Consider the following 19,060-nt stretch of genomic DNA (forward strand, 5'->3'; position numbering starts at 1 on the left):
CCATGGTGTTTATACTTGCGTACTGTTGTTTGTACAGATGAACGTGGTAGCTTCAGGCGTTTGGAAATTGCTCCCAAGGATGAACCAGACTTGTGGAGGTCTACAATTTTTTTTCTGAGGTCTTGGTTGATTTCTTTTGATTTTCCCATGATGTCAAGCAAAGAGGCAGTGAGTTTGAAGGTACGCGTTGAAATGCATCCACAGGTACACCTCCAATTGACTCAAATTTTGTCAATAAGCCTATCAGAAGCTTCTAAAACCATGACATCATTTTCTGGAATTTTCCAAGCTCTTTAAAGGCACAGTCAACTTAGTATATGTAAACTTCTGACCCACTGGAATTGTGATACAGTGAATTATAAGTGAAATAATCTGTCTGTAAACAATTGTTGGAAAAATTACTTGTGTCATGCACAAAGTAGATGTCCTACACCGACTTGCCAAAACTATTAACAAGAAATTTGTGGAGTGGTTGAGAAACGAGTTTTAATGACTCCAACCTAAGTGTATGTAAACTTCCGACTTCAACTGTGGGTACTTTATTGCAGTGCTTGGTGATAGGGTCATTCTAAGACAGTAAGGGGTCATATACAATGAGTATCTCCTTGGCCACGTCGTCTATCTGAGCTTTGAACTCAGGGAAGCGGATCAGGACCCTCCTGTAGTCCTTGACGTACAGGGAGTAGAGCCGGCAGGTGGTCAGCGCTGTCACTTTGGCACTGCTCTTGCCGTTCGGCATCACCAGGCACAGCTCTGAGAGATTAGAGGTCAGAACAGGAGCAAAGGACAGACAAGAGAAGAACAGCTGTTGTTAAATCAGAATATTGAAAATACTCAGGAGAAGCCTCTGAGTGGATAAGCCCTCATTTTTTTTCTTCTCACAAAACGCATTACAGGAGATATCATTTGAGTGATGGTTGTAAACATTTAAGGAGTAAATGTGACAACCTTAATTTATTCCTAAGTTTAATTATTTCTTAATATTGACATTTCTAATTAAGCAGTGTAATTGGAAAGCCAGTGCAGTAGCAATGATTTTAGTATGCGCTGATAAATTAATATAAAAATTATTAATGAATGCTACAGTTTTTAATTGCTGTGCACCCGTATTCATAATTGCGGCACCATCCTCCTTGAAGTGACATGATGACAAATACAAGTGTCATGTCAGTGCTTTCCCTACTCATCAAATTCCTCAATAAAATCAAACCTATTCTGCGGAAGCCATGAACACAAAAACAAATTAAGCCTGCATTTAATTTTCTACCTTCATTAAATGCATCTTTTGCCAAGGTTACAATCATTATAGTAACTGAAACAAAACAAATGAATAGCACAAATGTATTTGCTGTGTAAAGAAGTAGTTGGACTCACTAAAAACACAGGTCAGCTATATATAAGCAGTATTTCAACCTAAATGATCTCAGTGGCTCTATAAATGTTTCGCATAAAACAAACCTTTTTAGTCCTTAAAATGTTATGTAATAATAATGTTCACAGCATGAAGTAAATAAACCCCAATGTTCTGTAGTGAGTGTGACCAACCATACTAATAGCTATGTTAATAACCTTGCCACTAATGCTTGACAGTGTAAAAACTAACATCACCTCACAGTCATCACAGAATTTTATGCACATAATACAACTTTGGCATATGACATGTTACTTTTGAAGTGTATTCAGTGTGCAGATTTTCTTTGCTTGCATAAAAAGTCAAAAGAAAGCCCAGAGAAACGCAAAGAGGCTGGGGGTTGAGAGGGGGAAATGATGAGCTTTCAGACTGGCCTCTTTTGCATGCAAATCATATCTGAATTTCTCATTAGCATAAATGCATGAGCAACTCTAAATGCTTTTAATTTTCAATCTCGCCAAGCAGAGGAGTAATTTGTCACTGTCAGGGTGAAAATCTAAAAGGGGAGAACCAAAGGGAGCCAAGGACTTCACACTAAATTGGAATCATAGAACATTTCTGATTTGGTAATTGACTGATATGCAGTTCAATCGGAGCTGTCTTGCAGGTGTAAATAATTCTGTGTATATTTAAATGGAGAAAGTGTGAGGTGGATATTCTGAAGCACATTACAACAGTTTCACCCAGGATACCCCAGGATACTCTTTTCCCTGTATACCCACGACTGCGTGGCCTCACACTGTTCCAACGCCATCATCAAGTTCGCTGACGACACGACAGTAGTAGGTCTGATTACCAACAAGGACGAAACAGCCTATAGGGAGGAGGTAGGCACTCCGTTGGCGTGGTGCCAAATAAACAAACTCTCTCTCAATGTCAATAAAACAAAACTTCAAGAAGAACCAGGCTGGGCACACCCCCATCCTCATCAACGGGGCCGGGGTGGCGACGATAAAAAAACGTCAAGTTCCTCTGCGTACAAGTCTCAGAGGTGAAACGGTCTAACCACAAGGACACTGTAGTGAAGAAGGCACGACAGCGATTCTTCAACCTCAGGATGCTGAAGAATTTCTGCCTATTCCCGTGGGCCCTCAGTGTTCTACAGGAGCACCATCGAGAGCATACTATCGAGCTGCATCACAGCCTGGTACGGCAACTCCACCGCCGCTGACTGCAAGGCGCTACAGAGGGTGGTATGCTCAGCCGAATGCAACATTGGGTGCACACTGCCTGCCCTCCAGGCCACCTACAACACCAGGTGTCACAGGAAGGCCAAGAAGATCATCAGGGACTCCAGCCACCCGAGCCATGTCATCGCATTTCCATCACTCAGACGCGAGCAGTATATGAGCATCGTCAGGATATGAGCACCCCCCTCCCCCATCGGACATTCACCCTGCCCCCACTCCAATGGACATTTATCATTGCCACATTTGTTCAAATGTATATATTATTTATTTTTTATTGTTATTTGTATGGTTTTATTTCACTTTGTCCTGCATTGTTGGAGCTCAATAATGTCACTGTACCTGGTAATTACATCGGCAACCCTGTACATGTTACTATTAAACTCTAAATCAACAACAACAACAAATCACTGATGTTCTCACATTCGGCTTATTATTTAATGGGCACACATTTTTTATTTTATTCACACACAATCAACTGGAAATCTTCTTTCACTATAATTTCCCCATTAAAACATAGAGTGCCATACATGAGCCGCACTATATGCAACAGCTCATCAGCTCTATCTCATCTACAGGCCCCATTATCTTGTTTCATATAAAAAGATCCGTCTAGTAGTTCCAATCTAGAATACTAATGATCCATGTGCTTTACAAAACCAAACAGATGTATAAACTTACTTGTTTTGGATGAGCTACCACCATTTCAGACACTTGGTCCACAAAGTCAAATAGTGAGGCACTACCTAAACCCCAACATTGATTCAAGTTTGATAGTGGTGCCGTGACGCTGTGTCGAAACTACCTCCAAAGAAGTCTCCATCAGACAGTCTATTGGTGAATTTGAAGGTCTCTACCTCAAAGGTACCCCTGTCGATGAAATACATGCAGTCTCCCAGAAACCCCCTGCGGATGATCAGGTCCCCTGTTTGGTAAATCTCAAACTGCAGCACCTCCAGCAGCTCAGAGATGAAGGGGTCTGCGTCTTTAAGCACAGCATGTTGGAAATGAGGTTGGCACAGTTGTAGCTGATCACCTCCTGTTGAGACAAAACACACAGCATAAGAAATGAAGTGAATCATTTAATACAAAATCCATTACGAAAACCAGATACTGAGGAAGACCTAAATTACAAAATGTGTCAGTGCAAAACTCTAGCAGTTTGTTGTTCTTCATGTTGTGTTGTAAAAGCAGTGTTGTAAAAGCTTATTATTTGGATGTCGTTATTCCAGTTCAGACCCGTCTGAGATGGGCTGAGAGCTCCATGAGGATGGCGTTCTCGTCGAACTACTTGCCCTGGTATCTGTTCTCCAGGTGGCTGATGGTCCTGTGGCGCAGGATCACATTGTTAACCCGCACCGCAGTCACAGACGCACACACACACACACACACACACAATAAGCTATAATCTGTGCTAGCGTGTTTGCGTAGAGTAGACACCCGAGGGAAGGTATGTAAGTCTTGAGAAACCCATATGAATCTTGTCGTCATGAGCTAGTGGACAGAGCGCATGGGTAAAGTGGAGAGACAGCACATCCACCGGTGGCAACAATAAAGCTTGGTCTTATCATCATGCTCATACTGCCCTCCAGTGTTTCAGAGACAAATGTGTAACACTACCTTATATTATGTGTTCGCTAACGCTGGTCACTACGGAAGTTATTCTGGCCCCCATCAAAGCATACATCACTGTTCCAATCATCAGGCTCATGATGACTACTGACACTTCTGGTACTCCTGAAATCAAAGAGGGAGGTAAACGGTATCGTCCATACCAGATGTACATTTGCACTGTATAGCACAATTAAACAATGCCTATACAACTAAGAAATGTGTAGGCCTACAGTGAATGGTCTTTGGGAATTCCGATGGACCCATAGTTCAGAGTCATCATATGACATAAGGAACGAAACATGTACTTAACCTGACAACATGGCAATTCAAATGGCTGTGTTATTCATTGCTATCGCTATGTCATTAACACAAGCATAATGTAAGGTGACTGGACTGGAGCAATTAGCACAGACACTCTGAAGTAATATAGAGGTAGTGTGTTAGTTGGATGTGTCGAAACCCAGCTGTTCTCAGGGAATTCCATGAGAGTGGCAACCAGGAACTGAAAGCAGGCGTTCCAGTTGCACACCAACTATGATCACAATCATGTGCAGGAACTGCAGGACAGCCTCTATTCCTGCCATATTCCAGCCATGAATCTACACACACACACACAGATAGAAAGACAACATTAAAATCTAAGTAGACAGATATTCGTAACAGTTGAACACAGTGGAGGACCGGTTCGGCCAATATATAACACATGCAAAGTGCACCTGCCTCTTCCCAACTGCGAGCACACAGCAGCTGTCTAGAAACTCAATAAACGCAGTAAGCTGAACAATCAAGTCAGCTTGATCAAGCGCAAGTACAAGCCCCAGCAAGCCCAGTACTGGGATCAAAAGCTCCAATATCCAGAAAAGATATTTTAGTTTAAAGTCATGAAATGTGACAAATAAATGAGGGGTTACAACCAATGATTTGGTTACAACCAATGATTTCATTAATATACTCACCCCACTGATCAGAAGACAGTAGTCAACAGGAGTCCCTGTCAGTAAGTCTGGAAAGAACCAGGTTTTCAAGTAATTGTTCCTTATTTGATCCAAGTCCATGCCAACCTTATGAAAAACGATTTCAATACTTTGTGTTTGTCTGTTGCAAAAGGTATTTACAACTATGTGATTTAGCTTTAATAAAAAATGATTTGGAAAATGCAGACTTCACCTACCTCAGTCTCATTGCTGGTGAACCGAATACGGAAATTCTTGGCAAGATACATTATAAAAAGTATGTCTATCAGCACATTCATTACAATCCATGAAGTGCTTTAATGAACCTCTGTGAAAAAGCTCACAGCAAGAGGAATTCCGATCACATTGACGAAAGCTGTAAGAATCATGATGACAAGCCACTACTTCATGTAACAGAAAATATATATACAGTGCATTCGGTAAGTATTCAGACCCCTTGACTTTTTCCACATTTTGTTACGTTACAGCCTTATTCTAAAATTAATTAAATTATACTTTTTTTCTCATCAATCTACACACTATACCCCATAATGACAAAGCAAAAACAGGTTTAGACATTTTTGCAGACGTATTACAAATATAAAATGGAAATATCACATTTACATACTGTAGGAATTCAGAACCTTTACTCAGTACTTTGTTGAAGCATTTTTGGCAGTGATTACACCATCAAGTCTTCTTGGGTATGACGCTACAAGCTTGGCACACCTGTATTTGGGGAGTTTCTCCCATTCTTCTCTAAAGTTCCTCTCAAGCTCTGTCAGGTTGGATGGGGAATGTCGCTGCACAGCTATTTTCAGGTCTCTCCAGAGATGTTCGATGGGGTTCAAGTCCGGGCTCTGGCTGGGCCACTCAAGGACATTCAGATACTTGTTCCGAAGCACTTCTGTGTCATCTTTACTGTGTTTTTTGATCTTCTAAAATGGGGGGACTATATACAAAAAGTGCTGTAATTTGTAAACGTTCACCTGATATGGATGAAAATACCCTGAAATGAAAGCAGTGTGCACTTTAACCTCATGGTCATTGTATCATTTCAAATCCAAAGTACTGGAGTACAGAGCCAAAACAATAAAAAATGTGTCACTTTCCCAGTACTTTTGAATCTCAGTGAATCTCGATTTGTAGAGAACATATAAATAATTCACCGTGGGGATCAACCTTGATCATAATAAACAAATTTTAGAGCCCAAAACGGCCGTCTACAAATGTTGGTTTGCCCATTCTGGTGATCTTCATTTACATAGGCTGTCTAGGGCAAAACCAGGGCAAGACAAGGCACTCTTTCCTGACTGGGGTGGAGGTAAGATATTGTAACATTATCTCATTAAAACTTTAGAAATTCAGCTAGCTGTACATATTACCTCAATTACCTCGACTAACTGGTGCCCCCACGCATTCACACTGTACCGGTACCCCCTGTATATATCCTCTTTACTGTTATTTTATTGTTGCTCTTTAATTATTTGTTATTTTTCTATTTTTTACATTTTTTACATCTGTTTATTTTAGTAAATACTTTCTTAACACTTACTTTTCTAAAAACTGCATTGTTGGTTAAGGGCTTGTAAGTAAGCATTTCACTGTACGGTCTACACCTGTTGTATTCGGCGCATGTGACAAATACAATTTGATTTGATTCAATGATTTGATTTGATACATGCATTCCGTGTCTGATTACTGTCAGTTCAACCCTCTTTGTATTGTGTTGCACCATTGGGTTGAGGGGCAAAGGAAAAGTTATTCTACTCATACTGTAAAGACTTTTATCAGTAAAAATGATTAACCTGACAATAATTACGTGAGGGTTTAATTATATAACAATGCACAGGCCATGTTAGGATAATGGTTCAAGATAATCGGATAATTGTTCTGAAGAAAATGTTTTGAAGTATGAAATTACCAATTAAAAGTAAACCTGTGACAACTTGATCAAGCTTATGAATATGTAAAACTGCATAATGATGGCACATTGAAGTGCAGAAACACCACATGCACTGAAACACACCCAGTCATCCATTCATACACACACAGGGAAAGAGTTAACAAGTAATCCGTAACAGCAAGCGTGTGCTATTGGCTTGGGATTCAGCATGAGGTCCACTTGCCTCCTTTTCTTGAGTGCTCCCACACTGCTCGCGGGCGTCGAGCATCTGCGTGGCCAGGCGCTAAAATAGAAATTGGTTCTATTTGTGACGCTCAAAGAGCTGCAAGTCCGGCCTCTCCCATCTCCTCATAGGTTTTTAGGAGCATATAGCCACGTGCCATCTCCTCATAGGTTTTTAGGAGCATATAGCCACGTGCCATCTCCTCATAGGTTTTTAGGAGCATATACCCAAGTGGGTGATTGACAGATTAACTTAGGTCCACACTCTGGTAAGTTGTAGAAGTTTATTTTATTATTTTTTTTATTTCACCTTTATTTAACCAGGTAGGCTAGTTGAGAACAAGTTCTCATTTACAACTGCGACCTGGTCAAGATAAGGCAAAGCAGTGCGACACAAACAACAACACAGAGTTACACATGGAATTAACAAGCGTACAGTCAATAACACAATAGAAAAAAGAAAGTCTATATACAGTGTGTGCAAATGTCATGGGGAGGTAAGGCAATAAATAGGCCATAGTAGCGAAGTAATTACAATTTAGCAAATTAACACTGGAGTGATAGATGTGCAGATGATGATGTGCAAGTAGAAATACTGGTGTGCAAAAGAGCAGAAAAGTAAATAAAAACAATATGGGAATGAGGTAGGTAGATTGGATGGGCTATTTACAGATAGGCTATGTACAGCTGCAGCGATCGGTTAGCTGCTCAGATAGCTGATGTTTAAAGTTAGTGAGGGAAGTATAAGTCTCCAGCTTCAGCGATTTTTGCAATTCGTTCCAGTCATTGGCAGCAGAGAACTGGAAGAAAAGGTGACCAAAGGAGGTGTTGGCTTTGGGGATGGCCAGTGAGGTATACCTGCTGGAGCGCGTGCTACGGGTGGATGTTGTTATTGTGACCAGTGAGCTGAGATAAGGCGGAGCTTTACCTAGCAAAGACTTATAGATGACCTGGAGCCAGTGGGTCTGGCGACGAATATGTAGCGAGGGCCAGCCGACGAGAGCATACAGGTCGCAGTGGTGGGTGGTGTATGGGACTTTGGTGACAAAACGGATGGCACTGTGATAGACTGCCTTCAGTTTGCTGAGTCGAGTGTTGGAGGCTATTTTGTAAATGACATCATCGAAGTCGAGGATCGGTAGGATAGTCAGTTTTACGAGGTTATGTTTAGCGGCGTGAGTGAAGGAGGCTTTGTTTGCGAAATAGGAAGCCGATTCTAGATTTGATTTTGGATTGGAGATGTTTAACCTCTCCAGTATCATTGGGACGCTAGCGTCCCACCTCGACAACAGCCAGTGAAATTGCAGTCCGCCACAGGATGTTTTTGTGCTGGTCGCGGGCAGTCAGGTCTGGTGTAATACTTATTTCCCTCATTAAAATGCAAATCAATTTATAACATTTTTGACATGCGCTTTTCTGGATTTTGATGTTGTTATTCTGTCTCTCACGGTTCAAATAAACCTACCATTACAATTATAGACTGATCATTTCTTTGTCAGCGGGCAAACGTACAAAATCAGCAGGGGATCAAATACTTTTTTTCCCTCACTGTAGCTAGCAACAGCAAGCTAGCTAGCTAAATTACCATAAATGTTTAATGCTTTTTGACCTGTCCCCAAACAATATAATTGGTTCAGAGTTTGTTTTGATATTGCAACCTGTGTGCCTGATCGCTTCTGGTGTGGGTAAACAAAATGAACGTGAGCGCGATGGCGCAAGCGGACTGAAGCGCGCGTCTGGTTTGGTAAGCATGTTATGTAACTTTGTACTATCGCCATACTTTTGTGCTGCTGCTAACATTGTACATATTTATATTGGTGGCTGTCAGCCCATGACTGACGTACTAGCTCATTGTTATTCAGTATCCTTGTGTTTGTGGTTTTTATGTTTGTTATGTCTCGTGCTCCTCTGCTGCATATTTATTTTATTTATTTTTAATTTTATTTAACCTTTATTTAACTAGGCAAGTCAGTTAAGATCAAATTCTTATTTACAATGACGGCCTACAGCAGCCAAACCCGGACGACGCTGGGCCAATTGTGCGCCGCCCTATGGGGCTCCCAATCACGACCAGTTATAGTAAAGTTATAACTTCAAAGGGTCTGATATGCAAAAAGTACTGGCTTTTTAAATCAAAATCTCACAAAATGGGTCATTATACAGGAGTGCTAGTGTCACCCATTGCCATGTGTAAAATAAGTGTTTAGTTAATACTTAATAATTAATACTTTTAAGTTCTATCCTGTATCCTCCTTTGCACATCTTGTGGTACAGTGCCTTCAGAAAGTATTCATACCCCTTGACTTATTCCACATTATGTTGAGTTACAGCCTGAATTCAAAATTCTACACACAATACCTCATAATGACAAAAGTGAACATTTTATACAGAAATATCTCATTTATATAAGTATTCACACCACTGAGTCAATACTTTGTAGAAGTCTTTTGGTAGTGATTACAGTATTGAGTCTTTCTGGGTGAGTCTCTAAGAGCTTTCCACACCTGGATTGTGCAACTGTAACAGTATAGCTTCCGTCCCTCTCCTCGCCCCAACCTGGGCTTGAACCAGGGACCCGCTGCACGCATCAACCACTGACACCCCACTTAAGGACGCAGAGCGAGTGACGTCACCGATTGAAACGCTATTAGCGCGCACCACCGCTAACTAGCTAGCCATTTCACATGGGTTACACAACATTTTCCCACTATTCTTTTCAAAATTCTTCAAGTTCTACCAAATTGGTTGTCGGTCATTGCTAGACAACCATTTTCAGGTCTTGCCATAGATTTTCAAGCAGATTTAATTCAAAACTGTAACCCGGCCGCTCAGGAACATTCACAGTTTTTTACCACTATACTTTAAAATATGGATAATGGTACCTAGTCATGTGTTGTGTTGGATTTACCCAAAACATAAAAAAAAAAAATTCAGGGCAAAAAAGTGAATTGCTTTATTTTTTTGCAGTATTACTTTCGTGCCTTGTTGCAAACAGAATGTATGTTTTAGTGTAACGGTTCAGTAACGACAGACGCTGGGAGACGAGAAGCAAGTACAGGGTGTGGATTTAATAATAAATAGACATGATTTAATCTGCGTTTGAATTTAATGAACATAAAATTCTCTGGCAAAAGTTCTGGTGGACATTCCTGCAGCCCGCATGCCAATTGCACACTCCTTCAAAACTTGAGACATCGGTGGCATTGTGTTGTGTGACAAAACTGCACATTTTACAGTAGCCTTGTCGTCTTGTTCCCAGCACAAGGTGCACCTGTGCAATGATCATTCTGTTTAATCAGCTTCTTGATATGCCACACCTGTCAGGTGGATGGATTATTTTGGCAAAGGAGAAATGCTCACTAACAGGGATGTAAACAAACATTTGAGATAAGCTTTTTATGTGTAGGGAACATTTCTGGGATATTGTATTTCAGCTCATGAAACATGGGACTAACACTTTACATGTTGCATTTATATTTTTTGTATAGTATAATTGACACATTCCTGAATTAATAATTAACTAGCTAGTTTAACTTTGGTTGTTCGTCTAAACAGCTGACGAGATCGCCTGCTAGCTATCGGTAGTGTGCAACGTTAGCCAGTTAGCTAGCTAGCTAGCTTGGCTAGTGGACTGATTTTGAAAGCACACACTCGGCAATGCATGGTCGTATTTAACATTGATATGAAAGGCATTCGTTGGACATTTTAACATAATGTGTCAAATAAATAACGTTATACTCACACTTCATTAAGTTTTTCTTTATTAAATAGCTATTCTAGCTAGAATGAGACACTGCCTCACTCTGCTCGTCATGTTACACAAAGATCATCCCAATGAATGGAGCTATTCGATTAATCTGAAGACACATTTGTGGATTGTAATACATTGACAGGAGGGCAAACACAGAATACAGATCCACAAGCACTTTTTGAATGCACAAATGCACATTCCACAGTTGTAAATGTTAGAGGTTTTTAACATTTGCTCACAAATCGTTCTACATTTGTTAAAATTATAGTTTTATTTGTGAGCAATGTTGAACATATTTAAATGGTCATGAATTTATTTGTGATTTATGATGAATATTTGTGAAATATTAGTACATATTCATGGTTTAATTTGTGAAATATTTTTACACAGTGTGGACTCGAGTCACATGACTTGGATACGAGTCACAAATTTGATGATTTGAGACTCGAAATGATATAAAATAAAATAACTTGAGACTTGACTTGAACTTGGAGCCTCAAGACTTGGGACTCGACTTTGACTTGAGACTAATGACTAGAAATGATCTGTCCAGGTTTAGTAATGGAACAATTCCGCGGGTTGTCTGGGAGACATCTTACCACGGTGGTAACCCCACAGCCCCTCAGTAACCCAGCTGCTAGCAGCATCGTGTCATCGGTCACTCCACCTTCTCGGGAGCCCCGTTTACCCCCCCGGAATGCTTCAATGGAGAGCCGAGCACCTGTCGGGCGTTTCTAGCTCTGTGTGCCCTCATTTTTGAGCTTCAGCCCTCTTCCTTCCCCTCGGATCGCTCCAAGATAGCCTATCTCATTACGCTGATGTCCGAGAGGGCTCTTACCTGGGCTACTGTGGGGGGTTCGTGGGAGAGGTGAAGAATATTTGTTTTTACCCGTTTTCAGGGAGAGAAGCTAATCCAGCTTCGGCGGGCTCTTGCAGTGTGGCCAACTATGTGGTGGATTTCCGCAAGTTGGCAGTGGAGAGTGCTTGGATCCAGGAAGCACTGTTCGATATGTTCCTGCACGGCGTCTCGGAGGAGGTCAAGGACGAGCTTGCTGCTCGGGAGCTACCCACGGACCTCGATTCCCTCATCGCTTTGACCATCCGAATCGATGGGCGTCTACAGCAACGACGGAGGGAGAGGAAATTCGACTTTGCTCGCACGTCCAGGGATTCCACCTTGCCTCCGAGTCATCCCAGAAGTTCCCGATGATCCCGTTGCCGAGAGAACTCGAGGCTTCCCAACCTTCCCTGAGAGTCACCGAAGACGGCTGATTCACCACTTCCCAAGCCCATACAACTAGGTAGAGCTGGTCTATCTCCAGTGGAATTGCAATACAGGATCACCACGAAGAGTTGTCTGTATTGTGGGACTCACTGGTAGGAGCGAGTACTCTAGTGCTCCATAGGGAGAACTTTCCTGCTTCCCTTGCTTGCACCCCTGTTCATGCCATTCTACTGTGGGGAAACCAGTCTAAATATCTCCGGGTCCTCATTGACTCTGGGTCCGATGAGAGTTTTTTGGACGCTACACTGGCTTCTGAGCTGAATGTCCCCATCAGCCCCTCTCACTCCCATGGATGTTAAACTGCTGGACCGGCGCTCTATAGGCCGGGTCACTCATATTACCACTCCCATCAACCTACGGGTGTCAGGGAATCACAGCGAGACTATTCAATTCCTGCTCATCAAGTCTCCTCAGATTCCCGTGGTATTGAGATTCTCCTGGCTCCAGCAACACAATCCCCTCATCAACTGGTCTACTGGTGCCATCATGGGCTGGAGTCCATTTTGCCACACCCAGTGTCTGAAGTTAGCGCAACCTGCTCCGGGACATCTTCCTGGGGGCTCGGAAGGTGCCCCGGACCTCTCTGCCATTCCAGTGGAGTACCAGGACCTTCAGGAGGTGTTCAACAAGGCCCGGGCCACTTCGCTTGCGTCGCACCGACCATATGACTGCGGGATTGACCTTCTCGCTAGCACCACTCCGCCTCGGGGATGACTGTACTCACTGTCGGGACCGGAGACGAAGGCTATGGACACCTACATTGGGGACTCCCTAGCTGCAGGACTTATACGTCCTTCGTCCTCTCCTGCCGGTGCAGAGTTCTTCTTTGTGGAGAAGAAAGACAAGACCCTGCGCCCGTGCATCGACTACTGGGGACTCAATGAAATAACGGTGAAGTACCGCTACCACTCATCTCCTTGGCCCTCGAGCCGCTCCAGGGGGACACCGTGTTTTCCAAGATGGATCTACGGAACGCCTACCACCTTGGAGGGGGATGAGTGGAAGACCGCATTCAACATGGCCAGCGGCCACTACGAGTATTTGGTCATGCCATTTGGCCTCACCAACGCCCCTGCTGTGTTCCAGGCTCTGGTAAATGATGTTCTCTGTGACATGTTGAACCGGTTCATCTTCGTCTACGTTGATGACATCCTCGTCTTCTCCACTCCCCCCAAGAACATGTGCTCCACGTCCGACAGGTTCTTCAACGCCTCCTGGAGAACCAGCTGTTTGTTAAGGCAGAGGAGTGCGAGTTCCATCGCTCCACTATCCCCTTTCTGGGCTACATCATCTCCGCTGGGAGTGTCCAAATGGATCCCGGGAGTGTCCAAAAGGAACCCTAGCTTCCCCCCTGTCAGCACTCACCTCTCCCAAGGTTCCGTTCATGTGGTCCCCTGCTGCTGACTGGGCATTCCGAGACCTCAAACACCGCTTCACCACTGCTTCCATCCTGGTTCATCCTGACCCTTCCCGTCAGTTCGTGGTGGAGGCCGATGCATCTGATGTAGGAGTGGGGGCGGTCCTGTCCCAGCGTTCTGTCCTGGACATGAAGCTATATCCCTGTGCCTTCTTCTCCCATCGCCTCAATGCCACTGAGAAAAACTACGATGTGGGAAATCGTGAGCTTCTCGCAGTGAAGATGGCATTGGAGGAATGGAGGCACTGGCTGGAAGGGGCGGAACACCCGTTCATCGTATGGACCGACCACAAAAATCTGGAGTATCTCTGCACCGCCAAATGCCTCAACTCCAGGCATGCTAGATGGGCCCTGCTGTTCACACGGTTCAACTTCTCTCTCTCATATCGTTCTGGTTCCAATAATATCAAGCCGGATGCACTGTCTTGCCATTATAGCCCCACAGCTATTACTCCAGAGCCCGAGACCATCCTTCCCACCTCGTGCCTGGCGACGGCACTCAGCTGTGGTATAGGGAAACAGGTCCGGGAGGCACAGCGTTCCCAGCCGAACTCCGGGGGGATCCAGATAACCAGATGTTCATGCCTGACGTGGTCCGCTCCGTGGTCCTGGAGTGGGCCCACTCCTCCAGGCTGGCCTGCCACCCGGGCTCCCGCCGGACCCTTGCTTTTGTGCGACGATGCTTCTGGTGGCCCACCATGGTCCCTGACGTCTCCGCATTCGTCGCCGCTTGCACGGTGTGTGCACAAAACAAGACTCCTCGACAAGCTCCGGCTGGTCCCTGGTCCCACATCTCCCTGGACTTCTTCCCCCATCTGATGGCAACACCACCATCCTGACTGTGGTGGATCGGTTTTCCAAAGCCGCCCACTTCATTCCTCTCCCCAAACTACCCTCTGCCAAGGAGACGGCCCAGCTCATGGTGCAGCACGTCTTCCGGATCCATGGACTACCAGTCGACATGGTCTCTGACCGGGGCCCTCAGTTCTCATCTCTGTTCTGGAAGGCGTTCTGCACCCTTATTGGGTCATCAGCCAGCCTGTCCTCTGGATTCCACCCCAGTCCAATGGCCAGTCGGAGTGAGCCAACCAGGATCTGGAGACTACTCTGCGCTGCCTGGTTTCTGCCAACCCCACCTCCTGGAGCCAGCAGCTGGTGTGGGTCGGAAACGCCCGCAACACCCTTCCCATCTCCTTTTGTGTTCCCTGGGGTATCAGCCCCCGCTCTTCCCCGAGCAGGAGGAAGAGGTCGGCATTCCTTCTGCCCAGGTGTTTGTCCGCCACTGTCGTCCTACCTGGAGGAGAGCCCGGTCGGCCCTCCTCGAGACCACCTCCAGGTATCAATGACAGGCGGATCGCCATCGGACCCCGGCTCCCCGGTATCGTCTCGGGCAGAAGGTATGGCTATCCCTCCGGGATCTGCCCCTCTGGGTGAAATCCCGCAAACTCTCCACCCGGTTTATCGGCCCATTTCCCATCTTCAAAATTAGTAGCCCCTCTGCTGTTCGTCTTCTGTTGCCCCATACCCTTCATATACATCCCACCTTTCATGTGTCCAGAGTTAAACCCATGTCTCACAGCCCTTTGTCTCCTGTTTCCTGAGCCTGCCTGCCGTCCTGTACCTTTGCCCCACCTCTGGATTACTGATCTCTGCTTGACCTGACCCTGAGCCTGCCTGCCTGCCGTCCTGTACCTTTGCCCCTGCTGCTGTAATAAACATTGTTACTTCGATACAGTCTGCCTCTGGGTCTTCAAACCTGATAAGTGTGGCAGTTGTACTGAATTCCTGTACTAAAGGCATAAACGTTTTTAAATAATCAATGTGCATCATTAATAAAATGACAATTGTACAGGTAAAGAGGTATGATTAGATTTTTGACATAGAATTAGGCATGTCAGAAAGGTGACTTTCCGGGAGTGACAGGGAAGACAGTAGGTCCATATGAAGCATTCTTTGAAGTATGTGATTGGTCGACTTGTTTCCATAGCAGCAGCAGCATTCCAGACAGACTGCTTTTTACTGTCTCTCTCCTCTCCGCAAGGTCGGCCACAGCGGGATCTGTAACTGCCACTCATCCACAGATCCTCGAGGGGAGCGTTTCCATCTCAACAAAAAGAGTTTGTGACACCCTGACCCTCCCTGTACTGTGAACAGAGCTGCCAGGGAGACGAGGGACTCAGGGCCACAGGGTTCATTCTTACCAACAGCTGCGTGTGCACAATGGATCCTCCTTAGTCAAAACCTGATAGGATGAATCTCTCTTCTACAATAACTCCATCTTGCTGAGAGGATAATGTAATTATCTGAATGTGTTGTAATGTCTGAAGCTGAATTTATAACGTTTACACCAAGATGTTATAAGAAATCTTTATAATAAGTTCCTGAGTAAATGCTGAAATTATGCATCTTCCCATAACTGTATAAGCTACTCATCCATAAAGTGTTGCTTCTGCCTGCAGGGACATTCAAAAAGAGCTGTTTATGATGTCATTTGTTAGTACAATACAAAGTTACATTTAGTAGTAATAGCACTGTATGAAAATTGGATCACAATATATTCCATTCTCATCCCATGTCTGATTCGTGCATATACAGTAGTGGTGTATTTGCATCACTATACAGGTAGACAATAAACATGTCAAAATCTGTTCTGCTTTGCGCACAATGCATCTGTCAAATATTTATTTTATTTCAAAACATCTTTGGGTTGCTAGACGTTCGCGTTATATGCCCACCCACAAAGATGAGTCAATGTTGTCCACGGCTGTAAATAGCAGACAGATCAAACATGCTGATGATGAGAAATCATGGCAGAACCACACTTAATTGTTCTCCAGGGAATACTTCAATCGATAATGTATATTGTATGTAATGCACACTTTTGGAATAGGGGCATACATTTCATGGCACTTGGCTACAGCTACGACCTGTAAGGGATTTTCGTAGCAGTTTAGGAAAAACATTTTCGCTAACCCTCACCCTTTTCCTAACCTTAACCTAATGATCATAACCTGCTGCGTAAATTTTCCTAACGTTGTTACGAAAAAGTCACTTCTGGTCGTTACTATATCGAAGTGGCGTGAAAATAGTTTGTTCCTCTTTTGAATTATACAGTATGTCAAATGTCGAAGCCTGTTATCAAAATGCTTCCCTCTGTTGCCCATAACCTATCATTACATCAACAAGACTTGGACGTTCAAAGGAAAACTGAAGTCCCGCCTCTCCCAAATTGATTGGTTGCAGAAGCAATCCCATTGGACGTCAACCTGTCAGTTTCCTGACGAAAGCAATATTTCAGGAAAGGACATCCAACGTGGTGAGAATCGTGTTATCAGGTTAACGCTTTTACCTTTCTAGGCTTGTGGTTTAAAGTTTGCTTTTAGCAGTCATATTGCACGGACAAGTAGAGTGAACCTAAATATGTTGTAACTGTTTCAGGTCAGAGGCTTTTGCCCGAAAAATAAGGAAAACGTAGCAACATGCTGCTGGCTAGTTAGCTAGTATAGCTAACGTTACATAGTTACACGTTTTGAGTCGCTAGCTACAGTTTCAGCAAAGTTGGTTTAGTATGGTTTAGAAACTGTGGTTTCAATTAAGAGCAAGATCTCTTCATGGTCACACTGTCAATCATTAGTTACAATGCATCACGTTGCCTGTTGACGGTTACCTGACGAACGCCCAACTCCATTCTCTTATATCGAGGCTGAGTTGAGGAACGTTATTGATAACTGATTGCGCGATTTTCTAACAACAACATTGAGTCACCATCAGTCGATACTTGTAAATGATGAAAACGCTTATTGAACGGTCGAAATGTACACAATTGTTACTCGGATAAAAATGGCGGAGGTCGTGCTATTTAAAATGTTCAATCAGGGGCAGGTTTTTCTTTTCTTATTTAGTCCAGGGGAGGGTCTAGGAGGGTGTCCACATGTTCCGGTTTGTGCGGGACAGTCCTACATTTTGGCCCTTTGTCCCGTAACCAAACAATTATGTCTCGCATTTTATCAACACATTCAAACTACTCATTTAGATTTTTTTTGTCCTTTATTTTGGTCAGACACTATAACCGTCTCTTGCAGTCATGTTGCACTTATGAAAACATAGATCATAAGGATTTGGTAGATACGCCTACTGGTGATGTTGAACACTTCTCCAGTCATTGTTGAGATCTGATATTCTGTGTTATATTTCTAAGAAAATGTACTTCCTGAGTTTTTGCGCTGCTAGGATGGTGCATATAAAACTAAACTACACTGTATTACACCCCCATTGCTGCTTTAACAGCCTCCACTCTTCTTGCAAGGCTTTCCACTAGATGTTGGAACATTGCTGAAGGGACGTGCTTCCATTCAGCTACAAGAGCATTAGTGAGGTTGGGCACTGAGGTTGGGTGATTAGAATGCAGTTGGCGTTCCAATTCATCCCAAAGGTGTTTGATGGAGTTGAGCCCAGGGCTCTGTGCAGGCCAGTCAAGTTCTTCCACACCGATCTCGACAAACCATTTCTGTATGGACCTCGTTTTGTGCACAGGGGCATTGTCATGCTGAAACAGGAAAGGGCCTTCCCCAAACTGTTGCCTTAACGTTGAAGCACAGAATTGTCTAGAATGTCATTGTATGCTGTAGCGTTAAGATTTCCCATCACCAGAACTAAGGGGCCTAGCCAGAATCATGAAGAACAGCCCCAGACCATTATTCCTCCTCCACCAAACTTTACAGTTGGCACTATGCATTGGGGCAGGTAGTGTTCTCCTGGCAAACGACAAAACCAGATTCGTCCGTCGGACTGCCATATGGTGTAGCGTGATACATCACTCCAGAGAACACGTTTCCACTGCTCCAGAGTCAAATGGTGGCAAGCTTTACACCAGTCCAGCCGATGCTTGGCATTGCGCATGGTGAGCTTAGGCTTGTGTGGGGCTGCTCGGCCATGGAAACCCATTTCATGAAGCTCCCGACGAACAGTTCTTGTGCTGGCGTTGCTTCCAGAGGCAGTTTGGAACTCGGTAGTGAGTGTTGCAACCGAGGACAGACGATTTTTGCGCTACGTGCTCCTCCTCTCGGCGGTCCCGTTCTATGATCTTCGTGTGGCCTACTACTTCGCAGCTGAGCTGTTGTTGCTCCTAGACGTATCCTCTTCACAGTAACAGCACTTACAGTTGACCAGGGCAGCTCTAGCAGGGCAGAAATTTGACGAACTGACTTGTTGGCATCCTATGACGGTACCACATTGAAAGTCACTAAGCTCTTCAGTAAGGCCATACTACAGCCAATGTTTGTCTATGGAGATAGCATGGCTGTGTACTCGGTTT

The 19,060-nt window shown here is 44.1% G+C and overlaps 1 protein-coding gene across 5 annotated transcripts in view; it reads left to right on the top strand.

Annotated features, from left to right (window-relative positions):
• The first annotated feature begins 16,981 nt into the window (after window positions 1-16,981).
• tfb1m (transcription factor B1, mitochondrial) overlaps window positions 16,982-19,060 on the top strand; it is a 40,046-nt gene continuing 37,967 nt past the window's right edge. The window contains exon 1 of one of the 5 annotated variants that reach the window (XM_014210373.2): window positions 16,982-17,062. The gene's annotated coding sequence lies outside the window, so the exon portion shown is untranslated. Of the gene's footprint in view, window positions 17,082-19,060 lie in introns of all 5 variants that reach the window. The other 4 variants (XM_014210370.2, XM_014210371.2, XM_014210372.2 and 1 more) reach the window with 4 other exon arrangements.

Source organism: Salmo salar, chromosome ssa09 (genome assembly GCF_905237065.1).
Source record: "Salmo salar chromosome ssa09, Ssal_v3.1, whole genome shotgun sequence".
In the NCBI taxonomy this organism is placed as follows: Eukaryota; Metazoa; Chordata; class Actinopteri; order Salmoniformes; family Salmonidae; genus Salmo; species Salmo salar.